This window comes from Amblyomma maculatum, chromosome 1 (genome assembly GCF_055883805.1).
Source record: "Amblyomma maculatum isolate TAMU_Amacu chromosome 1, ASM5588380v1, whole genome shotgun sequence".
Classification (NCBI taxonomy): domain Eukaryota; kingdom Metazoa; phylum Arthropoda; class Arachnida; order Ixodida; family Ixodidae; genus Amblyomma; species Amblyomma maculatum.
This window is the reverse complement of record NC_139344.1, coordinates 85,249,518-85,270,726: the sequence shown is the minus strand read 5'-3', so window position 1 is coordinate 85,270,726 and position 21,209 is coordinate 85,249,518.

Genomic DNA, 21,209 nt, shown 5'->3' with positions numbered 1-21,209 from the left:
CGTGTTCTTGTTTAACAGGTAACTGGACTTCGTTCAGGTATAGCTTAGGATCTGCCTGTAAGCCTCGTTTTAGTGAAAACAGCTACTGTTTTTGAGGGGAGAAGCGGAAGCCATTTCTGCCCAGCAAACCATATCATATTCAATGGACATTCAATGAACATCCACCAATAGATATCTGATGTCCATATGATGTTTACAAAAGTTGATATTATGTTGACATAACATCCATGGAATGCCCATTTTGACACTTGTGGACTCCCATATAATGCCCACAGCATGTCCACACACAATATTGATGAGACTTTAAATGATATTGTGTGGATATTAACCAATATATTTTTTTGGTGCTGTGAGTTGTGCATTAGGAGTACCCTAGTTTATAATAAGTGAGTAATTGCTCAATAATGTCCACCCAAGCACCATATGGCTCCACCTGGGTGGATATTAATGAGCAATTACTCGCTTATTATAAAGTAGGGTGGGTGGACGTTACTGTGCAGCTACTACCATCCTACAAAACTTCTCCTTGGGGGTAATTCCCTAAATACATTTCGAGTACACTCAGCTTAATTGATTTCATACTTATCAGCAACTGCTGAAAATCACCGAGAAAAATTGTTGTTGTAGTCATGTTTATTTGGTCATTTATGTTTTATTTTGCCTCTGTGATATCAGGTCCGGGGGGCACATTGATGACCTGTAAATATACAAGTGCACATATATAAATATATGATCAATACTAACGGCAGCACATTTAATACAAACATAAAAAAAGTAGAATGGTGGGTATGATGCGAATGAAGCATGTTCATTGATGCAATCTGAGCTTGGAAAAATGAACTCAGCAGCAGTCGGAATGCACTGGCAGTATATCCTAAACAAGCACACCTGTGGAGACAGCACTCCATTCTTCACAAAATATTTTGAGGAGCCGTGGCAAAAACTTCTATTGTAAACACACTGCAAGAAGTGTAACGACAGCCCTTTTAATATAAACCGGAAAAAAAAGTGAAATGTTGGGTATCCTGGAAGGAAACTATTCATTTGTGTAATTACACCGACAATATACACATACAACGTAAACATATGCTGGGCCTTGCAAACAGTGGAAAGGATTTTGATGCAATCTTCCAATGTTCCCAGGGCAACATTCAGCTTAAATTAAAAAGCAACATGTGTGAGAAAAAACGTACAAGGCCACTAGGATATCAATAAGTATGACACGACTTACATAAAAGGAAATTTCAAAGGAACACCAGAAAAATTTAGACGATGTTAAAAAATGATTAAATTGAGAAAAACGCTGATGACTCCCAAACAAGAGTAAAAGCATAGCAAATTTAAATATAAGAACTTTAACAGCTATCAAAATCCAAGCCGTTGAATGCCTGCTATAATGTATTCGAGAGTAACAATGAATGAGTGACTCTTTGCAGTTTTTCACCATCACAAGACAAGGCCAGAACTGCCTTCTAGAGCTGCGCTAGGAAGCTGTCCACTTTACTAATAAGAGGTAATGTATATGGTATGCGGCGGGACTGCCCTGCGAAGAGTTTTATTCAAGTTCAGGCTGTTCTAGACACCCAAAATCGCATCTGATTGCCTCTAGCTTGGCTGTCCTCCTTATTGAACAAGTCCCACACGCATGTTGCTTTCTAGAGGCAAAGAAAAGCGTCACTGATTATTTTGCCCGCACGGACGGTTCAATCATCCTTGCTCGAACTAAACGTCGTGTACTTTTAGCGATGTATGCCCCTAAACGAAATGATAACCGACTGGTAAAATCACCGCCACTAAAATGGCACAATACCAGAAACGAACACTAACACTATGTTTGCAAAACAGTAAAATCAACACTCACCATTTTAGCTGTTCTCCCGCACAGTCGTCTGAAGCTTGGCTGAATTTGGGCTCGGGACTACTTGAAGCACACAACAAAAAGGCAGCCGTTGCGAGGAAAACACAAACACGCGAAAAAAAAAACACAAACGAACGAACCACCAAAACAACGCAGCAAGCCGAGGCAGCTGCCACGGCAATGCTGGGGGTGGCGCTAGCGGCGCGGCCAGATCCAGACGAAGGCCACGATCAGAGTAGGGACAAAGACTTGTAAGTGGCTGCAATACTCCCGTCTATAATGAGTTTGTTGCGTGCTTTGATTTTTAGCCTGCGCACATGAGCAGCATGCAATGCTCTACAAGTAGTGAAATCGTTACATCCGGTTCTTGAAACTCTACACTTGCAGACGCCGTGGCTCCTCTAGAATTAACATCTCAAAAAAGTAAAGAAAGCCTTTATTTTTCAATGTAATTCACGTGGTCTACAGACCCGGATACCAGATATTCGAGAATATGCTTATAAAAATCCTTTTCTTCTGGGCGTCAAATATCATCTAAATGTACCAAAGATCTTGAGATTCTCCAGCTATGAGGCGTTTCCATTATCCACGTGCACTTTTAACAGTAAATTCATCGCCTACAACCGACATGAACTCACATACTATGCCCAGTTCTCCTCAACAGCGACAACCAGTACATTTGCTTGCCATATTGAACTGCGCCGTCACGTTTACACTTGTGATTGAGTACATGTCGCCACCAGGCCCCTTGAACTTCGAAAGACAGTATGCCGATGACCGTGTCTACTAGGCTGCCAGCTGATAGAGTTTTTTGTTAGTTCTTGTTTTGGAACACTGGCCTTTGTGACTGTGCTCGTTATCGAAACTATGGCGTTTGTGACTGTGAGCACAACGTGAGGAGTCTCTACAAAATTTAGTCTTCCGCACGTGTTGGCATGCATGATAAAAAAAGAAGAAATGTGCCAGTCGATAGCCTAAATAATTCCTTCAGAAAAAAAAGAGGACAAAAAATTAAGTAAACATCTCTCCCCTGTATGAGACGACACATGCGCAATATGTTTGTGTTTATAACTTCAAGTTAAATATGCATCCACTCAAAGCATTTGTTTATTGTTTATTGCAGTTTGTAGCAAAAAATACAATTTTTGCCGTGGGACCGAGGCTAAAGGTGACGTACAAGTCACCTGACTGGGCCTTCGGCACCACAAGGCCCAGTTTACCCAGATTTAGGCAGTTTACCCAGATTTCTATACACTGAAAAAACATCCACGAAATAATATCTTCAGAATATCCACTAAATGATTATCTTCATCGAATAATCCTCTCAATATCCACACAATATCGACAAGTGATATTGGACATAAGGACCATTTGTGGACATCCTCTGAATATTCATGGTTATCATGTCTGTCCACGTTGACTGTTTATTGTTAACTGTATTTGTCTTTCACAGGTTGATAAGTTTGAAGATGTAGAAGCTATTTGAAGATCATCAACTAGATTGATTAAGTAGTGGACTGCGGGATAAATTTCTTTATAGAATTCATTTTTACAACAAATTGTAGTGCTTAATATACATTTTTGAGGTACACCATTTTCCTAAACGAAATTATTTGAAAGAGTTGAGCCCAGATGCACACAGAATGAATTGTCAGACAGGAAGTCTTTGATGTAGTTTAACAACCTGCCACGCATGCGAAGCTCAGCTTGGTCTTGAAGAATCTCGAATTTCCAGGTTGTGTCGCATGCTTTTTCTAAATCAAAAAACATAGCAAGGCAGTGTTTCTTGTGCATAAAACCTTCTATTACAATATTCTCAAGACGGATTAAGTGATCGGTTGTTGAGCGTGTCTTTTTGAAACCACACTGATGCACATCGAGAATATGGAAGGTCTCCAGGATGTAGGTTAATCTAATGTTCACCATACTTTCAAAGCATTTCACAAGGCAGCTGGTGAGGGCTATGGGTCTGTAGATGCGGGGAGAAGAGTTTGGTTTACCATGTTTTAAAAATGGAATGACAACGGCTTTCTTCCGGGCCTCAGGTAATTTACCTGACACCCAGAATTTCTTAAAGAAAGTTAATAGTGCTTTAATAGGCGCAGTCTGTTTACCAGCATACACTACTGCAGGCAGTTTTTGAAGTGTAAATAGTTTGTTGAAGGTCTCATTTGTACTTCCATTTGTCAGTAGTCTTTGTTTCTTTGCTGTCTTTGTACTTTATGAAGGTTTCTGTGTAGTGTGATGAATTAAATACCGCCGAAAAAAATTCATCCAAGATATTTGCTGCTCTTGTATAGTTGTCTGCACACTGTCTGAGCTGTAAGTAAAGGAATTGTGAATGGTGAAGTTTCCTTTTAGCTGCTGAACCTTCTGCTGCATTTCTTTCGATGGAGTTGAGCTATTTATAGAGAATATGTGTTTCTGCCACGAGAATTTTTCGGCACTGCGATGAATATAATGAGCTTCGGCTTTTGCTTTCGTAAAATGGATCAGATTTGCTTGTGTTGGATATATCTACGAAAAATTACCCAGGCCCTATTTTGTTTCTTTTTTGCTGCTTTAGATTCTGCTGTGTAGCAAACATTGTGGTTTTGTTTTATGCATCCAGAAGATTGAGGGACTGCTAGGTGTGCTGCTGTAACAATGCAGTTTTTGATAGCTTCATTTATTTCGCCTATACTGAGCTTGTCGTAGACTATCTTGTCAAGGCTGGTCTTTTCTTTGAATATTGCCCAGTCAGCTAAATTTAGTTTCCAGCGTCGTGGCTTTGTTGTGAGGGTTTCAGGTGAAGATATTACGTTGATTAGTACTGACAAGTGGTCGCTTCTATATAGATTGACTAGGACGTCCCATTTAAAATTCATAAAAACAGAGGGTCAGCTAAAAGGTAAATCTATACAATATTTTCCTTGAGCTAGGGGAACAATAGGTGGGTTTTCAATTGTTTAGAAGACAAATTACATAGTATAAAATCCTCAATAACTTGGCCTCTATTATTAGTTCGGTCATTACCCCGAAAACTAGAGTATGCATTAAAATCATCTACTACTAAATATGGCTATGGCAGCTGGTCTAATAGATCTTCTAGTTTATGAATTGTGACATTAAGATGTGGCTCAGACGCTGCAGAGCGTAATTGTTTTAAATGTGTGTATGATACGGCTTCTAGTTTAGTTTGAAGTGGAAATTCGCAATGCTATTCCATTTTTCACAGTTATAGCGATGCCACCGGAGAGTCTGTCTGTCTGCTCACGGTCACGGCGGAAGGCTGTATAATTTTTGAGTATGGCCTTGTGTTTGGATCCTAAGATTGTTTCCTGTCACAAGGCTATAGGTGAGTATATGGCTAATACGTCTTTTATGTCATTTAAGTTATGTAAAAGACCTCTGCAATTCCACTGAATAAAAGCCATTTTGTGTTCTATGTAACGAGTAAGGTGAGGTTAAGTTTTTTTTCAGGCCCCTTGATTTGGGGCTTCTCTCATTTTTGTCTATCTAAGGAGCCCCACCATTTGTCTGATGTTGACGGTGCAGGACTGTTTTGACTAGTGTCTATTGCACCTTCAGATGCACTGGATGTTCGCGTAAATTACGTGTGAGTGCTAGTGTTCGACCTCGCCGTGTCGTAAAAGGCCTTGGAGCCCACTGACCTGGCGGTCTATGTGGCCTGTTTTGTGGGTAGCGGCGCGATGCCAACTGCTGCCGCCATGCACACACATAGCCCTTCTCCCGGTTCACTGCTGGGCAGGTGCCAGAGGCTGTTGTGGTGCCGTGCCCTCTTGAGCCACAACAGAGTAGGAAGGTTTTTTAAATGAAACCCGTTGTCGTGCTTCCTTGCAAGCCAACTTTTCTTTTGCTTTGATTGTCAAAATTTCTTTCTCTTGTTTCCATGTAGGGTAGGAACGGTAATATGCAGGATATTTTCCTTTACAATTTGCCCACAGATCTGTTTCAGCTTCCCAATTTTCTGACTCATGTTCATAGAAGGAGCATTTTGCACATGATAGCTGGCTCGATCTGGCAGCTCTGAGAGCCGTGACCGTACCACTGGTACTGAAAACAGCATCAGGAGTTGGTATGTATTGCGTGGCTTGGAGCTTTATGTAGCCTACATCTATGGATTCCAGTAGTATGCTTTAGGCAAAGGTCAAGACAATGCGCTTGGTGGGTATCTCCTTACCATCGTGTCTCATTTTTATTCTATAGACATTCGTAAGATTTTCATCCTTCAGGCCTTCCAGAATTTATTTTTCAGTTATATATTTCAGGTTATCACTAGAGACAACACCATGGATGGTGTTCAAAGAATGGTGTGGGCTTATTGTGACTGATATGTCTCTGAAAGCTTTCACTTCTGACAGTTTCTCTTGTTGGTTATTATATAGGACTTCCAAAAGAAGGTCGCCCTTGGCCAGTCTTTTTACTTTATAGCCTTCTCCTATCATGTTTGTGAGTGTTCTGGTAACCAAGAATGGGGCGACAAGACGAGCAGTCATTTCAGCGTGTTCGCTGTCTACAATGTGGCACCTTTGAAAACTGGTCAGATTTTTTTTTAAGTTGTGCTGCTGCTTCGGTGCACACTGTGTTTCGAAGGAAATCGGAGTTAAGGAGGTGTAAAGCCATAAAGATTGTATGGGTTCGGCCGTGGTGCCAGCCACCCACTATGGAGCCCTACGAGGGGACGGGGCAGGAAATGCAAGCAAATCCTGGCCACGCCAGCTGTAAACCTTAAGTATAACCAAATATGGCATAACACAGGGTGGTTAGCCACACAAAGTATAACCAAATATGGCATAACACAGGGTGGTTAGCCACACAAGGTTAAACCTTGCGGCCTGGAAGTAGGCAGAAGCACAGAAGGTATTTTTTGTGCATAACGAAATGGAATAAAAAACTGGTTTGTTTAGTTGTTCTGTTTAGAAGATAGCATGGGAACTTGTCCTGTGGGGAGAAATATTTCACTGCGTTTGTTGTTTATTTTTGTTTTATGGTATATTTATTCGCGTTTGTTGTTTTGTTTTATATTTAAGTACATATTTTGTTTTCTTGATGCTTAAGTTCCTCCCATGAGCAAATAAGTCTAAGTATACACTTGCCCGTATTCTTGCTGTTGTGGGCGCCACTGACGACAGCGCCCCCAGCGGCAAGCTAACCAGGCGGACCGCCGGGAAACCCCGGCATAGGCGAGCGCGCCAAGCAGAGCGAAAACGGGCGCCATTACCTGATGTATAAATAAACAGTTTTGCTTGTTATACCGGCTACGTCTACCACATGGAGGCAGCGGCGGGATAACCAACGCAGCGTGACACTAGGAAGGACAGCGAGCCCAACGTAAGCGGCCGCAACCTCATGCCAGACACTGGCGGCACGAACGAAGAGCGCGCGAGCGGCACTCCGAGAAAGACGTTCAACCCGCTCGCCTTCGAACTGCCAACAAAGCTCGATTTCCGCAAGCCCGAAGATTGGATATGATGGCACCGCAGGTGGGAACGCTACCGACTCATCTCCGGTCTGACAGGACAGGACGAGACGACGCAAATAACACATTGCTCTACGCCATGGGCGAAGAAGCGGAGGACGTGCTCGCTGCTTTGAAACTGACCGACGAACAGATGGCATCATACTCCGCCGTGGTGAGTGCTTTTGAAAAGCATTTCCTACCACGAAAGAATGTAATCTATGAGAGAGCGCGATTTAACTCTCGGAAACAAGAGCAGCATGAAAACATCGGCGCATTTGCGACTGAACTGTTCAAGATGGCCGAAAAATGCGATTACGGAACTTTCAAAGACGAACTGATTCGGGACAGGCTCGTGGTCGGCTTGCGAGACGTAAAACTCAGCGAGAGCCTGCAGCTTGACGCAGAACTCTCTCGAAAAAGCAATCACAGCTGCCCGCAATTCAGAGAGCGTGAAACTTCAACACAAGGAAATTCGCTCCATCGAACAGCCAGCTCTCGACATGGGAGAAGTTCGCGGGCAGACAAACGTCAAAACTCGCCGGATCGAAGCGAAGGTGCCTTTCAAGTCGCGCCCTCAACGTACACACAAGACGGGAGACGAACCCTGCAAGTGGTGTGGCGGTGTGCGTGACCACACGAAGACACAGTGTCCCGCGATAGACAAGACGTGCAACCAGTGTGGGAAAAAAGGCCATTACGCCCGCGTCTGCATGTCTAAGCCTAAGGACGAGATCTCGAGTATCCGACAACGACCAAAAGATCTCGGAGAGCTATATCTAGGCCATATCAAAGTGGGAGTGAACACGCCGTGGAGGATTACTGCTACTGTGAACAACTTGCCTTTTACCTTCAAGGTCGACACCGGCGCGGATGTGACTGCAATCGCAATCGACCAGTACGACAGAACCGTCATGGGATCCATCAAGTCAACGCAACAGCTGTTGATAGGCCCAGGCCAGACAGCGATAGCCACTGTTGGCTACATCGATGCAACAGTCACCTGGCGCAACACTGAAGTCCAAGAAGCAGTCTTCATCATCAAAGGATCAAAAGAACCGCTGCTCAGTCGACCAGCTATAGAATCACTTGGGATTCTACAGCGCCCCCTTGAGCTAGCGAAACCCTCGCACGAACAGAAATTGGAAAAGGTAGATCAGAAAGGAAGCTTCTTCGATAACTCAGGAGGCAGGGCCCTACTTTTTGAAGTTAGATCAGGGCGCCTTAGAACACGCAGCTACAAAAAGAAATTTAACCAAGAAGATGACACATGTGCAGTATGTGGTAAATCCATAAAAACAGTTAACCATATCTTATACTCGAATATGATGGTATCCATCAGGAAGTCGATGCAGGCGCAGTCACTTTTCCTGAAGCCCTGGAGTTTGGAGATATCAGTGGCCGAGTGAATGAACCTGCGGTGGAAGCTAGAAAAAATACGATTGGAAGATTGGTGGCTTAAAAGCAGAAAAATAACATAATGTTAGTAATGTAGAAACAAAAATTCAATAAATAGAATGAGAGTATAGTTAATCGATCTAAAACAATAATTAAGATATAGGGGGAAAATGAGCATGATAGCAACTGCTACCACCCCGTTTCAAAGGGGCGCTCCTGTATTCCATCCATCCGTCTGTCCATCCATCCATTCGTTCATCCGTGCGTCCATCTAGTCCATCCATCCCATTTCGATTGCAATGACTGGAAGACTATGGTGCGTATCGCTCAATCCTGCCGTTTTATCCCTTTTTGAAGATTTTGAGGCACAAAGTTTCGGTTTTTGGTGACAGAAAATGTGTTTTGCATATCTCAATGTGCATCAAGTGCTTCTTTCACACCTTGCTAAAAATGGCTATCAGTTTCGTTTGGGAGTTTAAAAGCGTGTATCGGGCGATATTTGACTGGTTCGCCCATGTCGTTGGCACCTTTTGCCTGCGGCCTGGGCAGAATTGTATGGGCAGTTTACGACGGAAACACATTAGGAACGTCTTATATTATAGGAAATGAGTTAAAAGGCTGGAAATGTGTGGTAATTTTGCCAATTACTAGACATCAGTTAATTCGGAGAAGCAGTTAAAAACGAAAAATAATCCATGACATAGTATAAAATTCGAAAAATCTATGCCATAATCAGGAATTACCTGAGCTTCAAGTTCAGCTAGGTGACCCGTGGAAAAGAAGCGCTTCACGGCGCGCAATCGATGGAAGCCTGGGACATCACAACAGGTAAACTGACTGCATTGAGAGCGCACGGTAGGCCCGCAGGGTGCACATCATGTTCTTATAAGTTCGTGAAACTGGTGTACGTTAATTACAATCACGCGGCGGAGCGTTATCAGAGGTGTTTCTATCGGGTGAAGAAGATCTTGAAGTTCAGCTAGCCTATGGCGTATTCCAGGTTCCTTTTCTGGCGAGATTTCCCCGGACGGTACCTCCTCAATAAATAGAACGTTTACATACCTAAAATAAAGTCATTTGCATGTGCTTTATTACTTTCGCGATAAACGCAAATCATGTGGTTCCTTTCCCTACGAGACGCACACTCGTAGAACGAAACGAGGTTAGGACACATCAGGCATATATTGATCAAGTTTTTCCGCTTAACAAAGAAGCTTACAAGCAAGCGTTTTGATAAGTAACAAACAGGAGGAACAACTTGTGAAGATGTTCCTGACCTAATTGTGCTCGGAGTGGGCCACAATTTGAGGTGTGGGTTGCAGCTCTCTCCGTATGTTTTTTTTTTTTTTTGTACGCGGTGCGCTTCTGCCTTATAAATTCATATTCGTGAATTCAAAGGGAGCAATTCCTCATCCCACCACATTTTTGGCCAAGAAAAGCTGCTGGCGATCTTAATTTTGTCTGCCGCACGAGAGTAAGGCCGACATGGTTTGATGGACGGGAACATGATTTACATGGTCGGCTGCCTCATGCACTTGATGCAAGCCACCCACGCAAACTTCTAGGGCCATTCGTTCGTGCCCGATGGCCCAGGTGAGGAGTATATAGACGATGCCCACCGGTGAATCATTTTCACCTTTTCTCTTCTTTATACTGCTGTCGTAAAGAAATTTTGGCGGTTCCGCGTTTGATAGAACGGGCACCGTATAAAAATGGCTGGTTGGTTGGTTTGTGGGGTTTAACGTCCCAAAGCTACTCAGGCTATGAGAGACGCCGTAGTGGAGGACCCCGAAAATTTCGACCACCTGGGGTTCTTTAACGTGCACTGACATCGCACAGCACACGAGCGCCACTCCGTTTCGCCTCCATCGAAACGCAGCCGCCGAGGCCGGGATTCGATCCCGCTGCCTTGGGTACAGTAATCGAGCGCCGTAATCACTGCGCCACCCCGGCGGGGCCGATTAAAAATGATTGGCACAAGACCATTTTACACATCGGCCTTGCGGAAGACATTTTGTTAGAAATTGAAGCTGCAAACTACAGAAGAACTTGATGCAGTGTTTGACTGCCAGTTTCTTTTCTTGTTCGGATTATCTTCATCCACCTTTTTCGGAGGTCTAAGCTGGCAGATATGCGTCAAACGTGAGAAGTTACTCGCGGGTCATCGCTGCTTTGCGTGGGCAGCTGCACGGACAGAGTCGGAAATTTAAGGGCAAGCATACGGGACACAGACAGGCTACGAGGATGAGACAAAATGGATTAGTCGAGGAATGCGGCCGCGCACCTCTGGGCTCCTGTTACCGACATTAATATTAACTGCGGCGATTAAAAAGTTTTTAGATTTGATTCCATGGCTTTTCTTCGGAAGCAAAAGCGTATTTATACCCCCGCCAGTGATGGCCGCGCTGCCCAGACTATGACAAGTCCACTTGTCGAAACGTTGGCTCAGCTAGCGAACTGAGACTCCCCCTCAAGCCTTGTTCAGTGCTTTTTCATACTGTGGAACCATTTTCTTCCTCTATTTGTACCCTAGATTGGTATAAGAATCACTAGTTGAAGGGGAGAATTATCCGCACGCCTGGTCGTACCGCGTCTCTGCCAAAAGTAACCAGGCTACGTGCTCCACTTCTCAGTCCGGTAGCAGAGAATTCGTACAACTTCTGAAGCTCTAAACATATGGAAAGTAAAAACGGGCTCCTGTCCTCAGTTTTTAACAAGTTTCGATATTGTGGGATTCCATGTTGACTCTGGAATTCAAGCGAAAATCAAAACATGGAGCCTGGTTACTTTTGGCAAAGACGGTACATGTTCACTACACGTAACAACAATTTTTCGGATGCTATTCATAATTTTTCTAAGCACCGAAACCAATTTCGAAAACCGTGTCATTAACGCTCATCACCACAAGACACATTAAGATTGCGGCGTTGGTAATTTCAGTATGTATCGCAGAGCCGAATCCCAGCCGAAGCAGCCGCATATTCAGGGCGAATGCCGAAAGACGCCTCCGTGGTGTGCGGTATTAGTACACGTTAAATGCCACTGATAACTTCACTCGCTTTATATTCGCAGTAAAAATCTATGGTTGTACCTGGCTGGGTTGGACGTTTCTTTGGCAGCGAAAGCCTCATCTGTTGCCGTCAAAAATTGGCCTCTAAAATGAAACTTTCTTTCCCTCTGCTCAGTGGAAACCCTCGACGCCAAGACCGTAAATGATTATGTGCTCCCTGCTTGTACTGCACTACCCCCGCAGCCTAGCATCAGGGATCTGCAGCAACAACAACAACAACAACAACAACAACAAAAAGACTGTAGAGATTTATTCAAGTTAAACCTATAGTTATACTAGCGTAAGCTCTCTTAAGTATGGCTGCGCAGTTGTTTTGCTGGTATTAAACCTTTATTACTCAACCGTGAACTCGTCCGTGTCTGCGTTGCTGGTCATACTCACAGTCCATTATTTCAGTATCTTCGGCAGACGAAGCCGTCATCGAAGACAAGATCGAAGAAGCGGCAGTCTTTCGATCATACTTCCGTTGTCTCGCCAACCAACCTCTTCGCTGTTCGTTGGTTTCAGCTGCCAATTAGCCCGCTTCCTCCCTAGCGCTTCTTCCCGGCGACCTATATCGTTTGGATTGTCAGGCGCAGCCTGACGCTACGTGGTGTCACGGCGAGGAAGCAAGGTGACCCAGCCACGGCCGGTGTCGAGGGAGAGCGCGCTTCTCTTCGTTCTCCCTCGAGACCGGCCGTGAACCAGTGCGCCCTTCCACAACGCGTCACGTGGTATGACGCGCCAAACGACCTTGGGATTTTCAGTGCGAAGAGGAGAGCTGCGCACTAAAACATTCACAGATGATCGATGAGATTCTTGCAGCATATACGCGAGAGCATTGCTTTTGTACAGCTTCGTACGTTGATCCCCGTGCAAACAAATGACTGTCATTTTAATGCGTATTTCTGAATCATTCATTGTGCGGGAGCGATTAGCTTTTTGGTGAATTATATCGTACGGGATGTATTCGACATAGGTGAATGTTTTCAAATCAGCGCAATGACCGTAGCATTATGGTCAGAGACTTGGACACTCTCCTGTCCGGCACTCGGTATGCTCACGATTTCTCAAGACCGCGAGGCTTCCAACTGTCGACGCCGCCGACGCTGCTGGACAATGCCTAGTTTTTAAAAAATCCGGCGTCGTCGGCGTCGGTGTTGTGAGCGAAAATTCACGGGCATCGCTCTGCCAGGCGGTACTTGGCAAGTGACATGGCCGTGCACTGATTGGTCGTCGAGTTGTGTGACGTAATGCGACCACGTGATATCATGTGATACGTGATAAAGGAGCTGCAACTCTGGCTTCGGGGAATGAAACCCTACAGGGTCCTTGCATTCCCAGGCAGACGTGCTCCAGGCCGGCGCCTTGGTACGGCGTGGTTAACTGGGGCCATGCATTTAGTCAAATGGTCTTCCACATAATTTTCTAGCTTACGACGATGCACGAAATAGTATTTATGATATAATAGAGGCCCTAACTAAGAGATTAGTTAATAGCAATTGGCAAAGCGCATGTACGCGAACCAAAGGCTGCGTGGGCGGCAAAGAGGAACCGTTAATGCTTTCGCGTCAAACCTATAAGTGTCCCTCCCGTTTTTTTTTTTTTTTTTTTTTTTGGGGGGGGGGGGGGGGAAGCAATACTACTCGCACTTTCAAGCCTCCGCGTGACACGGCCGCAGTTACGTCTTACCCACGTGACGCTGTGACGTCACACCCCACTTGACACACGGGCTGGCAGAAGCTGCCAACTTGGGTCTGTCGTTTCACATGGGACGGTTATGTCAGAATCAGCTTGCTAGGACCCTGGCATTCACTTTACCCTACAGGCCCCCAAGGCAGGTTCATATGGGTTGGTTAAAGCGAGGCTTTATAAGTGGGCTGAGGAAGAAGAAAAAGAGAAGAAGAACGCTCGGTCACCCGCAGCTAATGCTTTCGCTCAATGTTTGTTTCAGCAGCGTTGAACCCTTGTAATTTTTTTGCGTGGAGGTATGAACACACTTTCGCTTTGAGAAAGAATGCCTCCACTTCAGCCCAGTAAGGATGCGAAAGCGATTTATGATGGCGGTAATACCTGTATTTCATTTTTTTTTTCTTTTCTAACGGTTAAACTCCATTTAGTCAATGTAGGGGGCCATTAGAAAGCGGCATAGTCTATCCTTACAGGCCGGTCCTAACTTTTCCTCCACATCACCTGAAAAAACCCTCGATAGCCGAAACTATTCCAGCACTGTTTGTGACGCTGGAGAAGTCTCTGCAATGCTTTCGGTGCGATTACCACAAAAAAAAAAAAAGAAAGACAGAGAAAAGAAAAAAAAAAAGGAAAAGAAAGAAGAAGAAATGTAAGAAAGCGTTCTGCGGCTCCGGCCGCAGCCTTCCAGAAGCTGGGACACGTATTTAACGAAGTTCTGAAAATATGGCGAGTTGAATTATTTTGGTAATTGTGTACATGTTAAAGGTGGGGGGGTGGGGTGGGGGGGTAAATGATGGCCGTTTGCTCGGTACTGCGCTGGCCGCGCGTCGCCAAAGTGTCAAAGAGCACTGGCAGGTTCAACTGGGAGTTCAAAATAACGAGCACCTCCGTGCGCCTTCGCGCGCGTACCATAACAACCCTTAAGCGAATGGCCAATGTGTGTGCAAGTGCGACTACACAGTAACGAGTGCTTCAAAAAAACGATCGTCATACGCTTCTTACTCGGTTTCTGTCTTGCTTCAAATACTAGTTGGGGTAATTGGTAACGACTTTGCGTTATGCGTTAAATGCCTAACGATTGAGATAAGGTCATCTTAGCAGCATGCTCGCAGTGGTTACTCAGTCGTTTGAGCATTCGTTTCATACCCAAAGGGTGCGGAGTTCGGTCTCCTTCGGGATTTTTCAATTTCACCGGTGCGCAGAGCAAGTATCTCTTTTGATGAAGCGGCGCTTTGCTATGAGAAAATTCGCGACCACTGTGCCGTCCATCAATCTGCACAGAGAGAATGCGACCTACTTAGACGTTTCTCATCGAATGACATGCTCATCGATGAAAAAAACAAACATTTTTTTTTTCTTTTATCCTCACATATAGATTAGGCTCTCATCACAGCCTTCTTATCACATACAATTTGCGTCTATGGTGTGAAGGACTAGACTAAAGTGTCCCATGTCCACAGATAACACGTTTTCATTCAGAATTTTTCTCACCACAGATGCTTAAGGAGGTGCTGCTTGGCTCCTGAGCATGAGGGCGCGTGTGTTCGATCCCGGCCGCAACGGCCGCAGCCTTGGGTAGACGTGAAAGACGACACTCCTATGTGCTGTGCGATGCCAGTGCACGCTAAAGAATATCATGTGGTCGAACTTAAAGGGTCCCTGAAAAGGGGGTTTAGAAAGTGGCCATGAAATGTGCGCATTATGTAGACGAAATGCTACTTCGACGACTTCGATGACGACTTTGTTAACGTCTCAATTTCTGAGCTCTCCCAAATTGAAAATTAATTACCTGCTGCAACTCATGCAGCCCTGACTGGGTCACATTTGGGAATATTCAACTAATTAAAACAATTACTCTATTAGGACCCCATTCCGGATGTCTGGCGTCTATCGAAAGTTGTCCTTGTGCTTAAAAAGCGAAGTGAAGGGTTAGTATTAGATAGTATTAGACCAATTTCTTTAACATCATATCTAGTGAAATTTTTGCAACGTGTGCTGTATGGCCGAGTCATGCTCCTCATCACCAGAAAGAAAATGCTGAGTTACTGTCAAATTGCTTTTAGGCCGGACTGCTCAATATGGTGTGCGCATCAAGAAAGTCGTGTCCGATTAGCCCGCCGTCATCACCAATATGCTGAAATTATTATTCAGAACATCAATAAAGCGTACGTCAGTGTTCTTTCTTCTTCTGACGTTCCAAGCATTCTTAAAATTATGCGATTCGGAGCGGAATCTGACCAAGTAAATTTTCTTTAGTCATCTAGGGGAATTCTTTAGTGTAAGGTAGACTCGATTTCAGTCTCCTTAAATTTGTTTGATTGAATATTTGCTAGGGCCTCTAAATGTGCTAATTTCTGTAATTGTCCCGGTGGGTTCAATAACATCATTTGTGAATATAATATTCGATGAACATTTATCCATGCATTGCTAAATTAATATATTTTCTCTCGATAAACGGACTACAGGACTACTTGAGGACCTTTCGCTTACATGTTAAATTGCGATTGGTGCCTCGGTGTGTGAAAAAAGGCAGGTGCAGACATTTTCTCTTAGTCTCTTGACTAGTCCTTTTCTTTCCGTCTTGTAGACTTCCCCCCTATATATTTGCGGAGTTCTTAGCAGTAGTTCTTGCCCTGCGAAATATCCCAAATTCTTTTGCAATGGCTTTAATACTTACAGACTAAGTATCCTTGTGGACTTCCCTATCTGCGTCTATGAGTCGCCAGTTATTTAGTACATTTAAATTTCTCATCCCTCTTCAAGTCCAATCGATCAGGATTGTTTGGGTTCCTTGTCGCAGCGGTCTTCATTTCAAAGAGTTGTGATGCTTTAGCGAAATCAGCATTGAGTGGTCCGACCTTCGACCTCCTTCCAACCTGTGTCACAGCAGCACGTTTTCGCACTTATATTTTAATGCGAGAATTTGGCACCTCTGCGCTTACTTCCCTGGATGAGGATTCCCTTGGAGGAGTAAAGCTAGGCTGTTACGCAAACTTGAGGTTTCCTTCACGCGACTTTGTTGTCGTGTTCCTCAGTTAAATTTTTACCTTTACAGGATGCCTTCCTCTCCTTTGTGCCAATATTGTGCTGAGCCAGGAACAACTGGACATTTTTTCCTCTTTTGTCATCGATATACATCGCTAAGGAGGACGTTGTTAGCAACGCCATTACAGGAACTTAGCTTACGCTTGTCGTCAGCGGCTATGTTTTTCGGCGCTTATATGCTGGGACGTGGCGATGGGAATGCAGGCTCGGTTGTCCAATTTTTTTTTTTTTCGAAAATCAAAGCGTTTTCTATCATAACTTTTTGTTATTTCTTTGTCCTGTACTTTTAATATTATTTTTTATACCTAATTATGTTTTCCTTATTTATTTATTATCATTATTATTTTTAATCTCACAAATTTAAATTTCAGCAAGCACATGCGCCACCCTCAACCATCACTGTCAGTGAACCGAATTTGCTCAAATGTCTACCCTCAGTTCTGTAGAATGGAACCTCAGAAACTGTAATCACCGCCTGGTCGTGGCCGATCCCCCTCATGGGTATACGCCATTTTAATGAGTACAACAACAAGCCTGACTCCGACTATTCGTGACTTTCATGCGTTCCTGCTTATTTTGTAAATAAACTTTAAAGAGCACTCCAGAATCTGCATTGGAGTAATGCAAAAGTACGGATGCTGCTGTTGGTCGCTTCTAGTTGCTAAATTCACTTGTTTGCCATTTTAGTCGTCGGTACTTTCAAATTGCGCGCCAATCCCTTCCTATGCCTTTTTTTCGGCTTTTCCGGTTGCGTGACATGCCATCCTTGACGTCATATCCACTACGTACGGCACCCCTTTCTCTCTTTCCGCTTTCACTCCCACCTTCCTTCCTTCTTTCCCGTACGGCGCGGTTCAGGGGTGCACAGAACAAGTGTGGCAGGTACTGCGCCTTTCCTTTCTTGTGAACCAGTTGTTATAACTAATTATCTTATTAACTTATAGGTCTAATTATTTTTGTGGGCACAACATTACGTCGCCCTCTATCGATTGACACCACTCATTAACCTCTACCATTTCTCAATTACTCACAGCTGCTGCGGACACGATTTTACGGACATGGTCTGCGGACAGAAAGCAGTGAACATAGCGAAGTAATGCTTTCGCATTAATAAACCTACCCCCGTAAAAATATCTTAGTTTCCATGGGAGCGTAGGGACGCGACAACGAATCTTTAGCCCTGATCTCTGAGAGGAAGCCTGGCGCACGCTATCTGCCGCCAGCTATGGAGACTAAGCACCGACGAGTGCGCGCCATCACCGCCGAGTAGAGCTACTCACCTTGAGTCTGTAGAATCACTGGAAAATTTTCAGAGTACCGCAAAGGGGCCCGCGGGCGCCATGTTCCTTCCAGACCGCCGGACCCAGCCGCCGTCTGAATGGCGAGTGACCGCATTCGTAGACTTCTATAATGTTTTGAAGCTAGTAAAACTGAAAGATTTTAGTATGTTTATTCAGAACAGTACCACCAGTGATTATTTGGTCACTAACTTTATTACTCTAGTCCGCTATCGATGGGAAAAGATGAAGTGCGTGGGTGAGCCAGCGAACACTTCACGACGCCTACTCTTGTAAATCGCCAGCCATTTGGATCAACTCGTGTTCTACGCGCAGTGCAGTGGTGTTACGAGATTATGAAGGACCAAGTGTGAAATAGCATGTCTGCGAATATCGCAGGAACGTGTGCGTATATTGTTAGGTCGTCGAGAATGCCGTCCGCTGGCGCCGCTGTGCCAGACGTGTTAAAGACACGGAGGGCGAGGTGCAGAGTTTATTACACTCTGACACGATGAATCGCTTTGTATAAGCAACACAAAGTGAAGCAGCAGGTTCGCTGAGACAGCGTAAACAAACTAACATACAGTTTAGTATCGCCGTCGCTGCGCCAAGAACGCCGAGCAGGCTTTGTTGAAGCATATTGTTTTGCGTGAACTTAATCCTTTGCGGCGCCTTTATTAAGTGAAGGAAAAATAACGCGCTGGTCGCGCCCACTTTCCCCCTGAAAAAAAAAAAAAAAGAAGCATGGCCTGCTATATCATCGCTGTCACCGTACGGTGAATATAGTACTTTTCATTGTGTAATGGTATCTCTTTATGTTGTTTCATCGCCATACGCCTCGTGCCGCCAATTTGCTAGAACGTGGCTCATTAACTACCGTCAAAAATTAAAATGACATCACACATTGATGGCATCTCTGGTTGACACACATTTGCCAAAAGTTTCTAGCTGCGAACACACAACTATGGTTGGTTGGTTTAGTTTATGGGGTTTAACATCCCGAAGCAGCTCATACAATGAGACACCGTTGTGGAGAGCTCCGGAAATTCCCAACATCTGGTTTCTTTAACGTACAACTAGAAATAAATTACTAATAAATCTCTGCATAGAGTTTTATCTACATTTACATTAACAATAAAAATAAAAAAAAAAAAGGAAGAGCTGCGGGCGGTCATCGATGCGCACACGAACACTCGTCCGTACGCATGCATGCACGAGCAGAGTGTGTGTGATTTCGCAGAACTGAATGCAAATGTATCTGGTGCCGGCTGGCTGGATATTTACCTTAATGGGAGAGTAGCTTTTCCAAAATTCCGCAAGATTGAAGCGGTAACCGCATGAGGCGACAACCCCTAGCGATCCGTCGCGCGACGCCGCCGCTAACGCCTGTCGTTGTCGCTGGTGCATACCGCACGCAGCGACGGGGCTCAGCGACAGAGAGGCACGTTTTCAGCGTTGCTCTGTTACCGCCGCCTCGTCATTCGGTCAAGGGGAGTGCAATCACGCTATATCCCATTTCTAACACTAAACAGCATGAAGTGCGATAAAACACTGATGAAATTTCTTGTAACGCATCGCATTTTAAAGGGTCACAGCGCAGTGGTGCGCTATACACTGCGATGCCGACTTGCATTGCAAGCAGTGACCTTCTCTTGCTCCTTTCTAAAATTAACAATATCTAGCAACGCTAACCTATTTCTTTCTTTTATTACCCTTGCAAGCTTTTACTGAATTATCTCGATGCACTCATATATACACGGATCAGACGAAGTGAGCGCGTGAAGGCACCAGGTTCTTCGCCCAAACCGGACTAGGAAAACAAACTTCACACGCAATAAAAAGAAAAAAAGCCAGAACGGAAGTTGAGCACCCTAAAGCCCTCTGCGATTGGCTGCCTCACGAGCTGCTTCCGGGCGACACGCGAAATTTTCTAAAAACCCAGAAACCTAGCGACAGCGACGAGCGGCAATGCTTTGGCGGCCCTCAGCCCGTCGCCGCGAATTGTCGCCTGATGCAGTTAGCGCTTAATGGACGCCGCATATTGCTGCGCAAGTGCGAAATACAGCGTTGGAAGGTAAACACATGTTGCCACTAGGTGAACCATGTTCATGCGCTTCTTTCGCGGCTAAGCAAACAAAATTTCAAACCAATGAACCAGCGTATTTCGCCAGAGAAGGTGCTCCTTGATGGCACAAATTTTTCCTGGTCGGTTCTGTGAAGTCACACCAACCACTGATGCAGATCGCTCGAATTTTCGTTCAGGTACTGAGAAAACGCATTTTCAGACTCAGGCATGATGCCGCACCAGAGGCACAGCAGAATTTCTCACGGGTAAACTGCGAGAAACAATCGGAAAAAGAGGAACTCCCGCGCAAGCCATGTATTCTGCGCACGAGCTTGGAAGGGATGTAGCGTTAAGTCACGTGACGCGCATCAGCCAGTAGGCGAGCCGGCGGCGCGGGGAAAACGAATGCGGTACTCTGAAAATTTTCCACTGACTCTATGAGTCTAGCACGGAGGAAGCCGCTGTTCTGGACTACGTGATCGGCGGGGTTCTGTCAAATAAACACTATAGTAGAACCAGCCCCGAAGGCTTTCGTCTTATCGCTCTTAAGTGTCCTTAGTGCCTCAAGAATTGTTACAACGAAACTTCCCGTAGCTGGCCGCTTACTGAAGCCAGGCGCCGTGCTAACCAGCGCGGTGTAACTAATCTGACTGTTTGTACAGGCGTCTATTGCAAGGGTGCACTGTGGAGGCGAACCGCCGCGGAGCCATTTTAGCATCGCTGAGTGGACGTTCCGGACAGGGCTCGCTGCAGCTGCAGTGCAAGCTGATGCGATGGTGTAACGTCATTTATTGAGCAATCCAGGAAGAGACTGGGGGCATGTTGGATACAAGAGTGAGCTGTGTCTACTACGGGCGAGTAAATCAAAGAGATAGAGACGCTGTGGAGCTGCATGTTCATCGCCGACGGTCATCAAGCGAGCCTTGTCTCAAAATCCTCTAATGCTGCCGGCCACCCTGCCAAACCTTTGCAAAATTCCGTTTTAGATAGTGTACACATAGTTACTGGGCCGCAAGCCGATGCCCATAGAGAATAAAGAGAAAAGATGGTCGATGACTGAGAGATGATTTAATGAATCGCGACGGGCCAGCGCGAGCGCTCCTGCCGGCGCCATTGCCCACTTTCCTCGTCTGTAACATTACCCGGGGCCACCGAGAGATCGTCCTGATCATGGACGAGGAAGTTTGCCGATGTCGACGTCATCCGTTGCATGACGATGAGCGTGGCTAGATGGCTGAAGAAGAAGAGGAAGAAGGAAGAAGACAACGGCTTGTCAGAGAAGGACGTACCTAGAGATCCTCATCTCTAGGTTAGGACTCGTCTTGTTCCTACCTGTTTTATTGTCGATTGATGCAAGTGCCAAG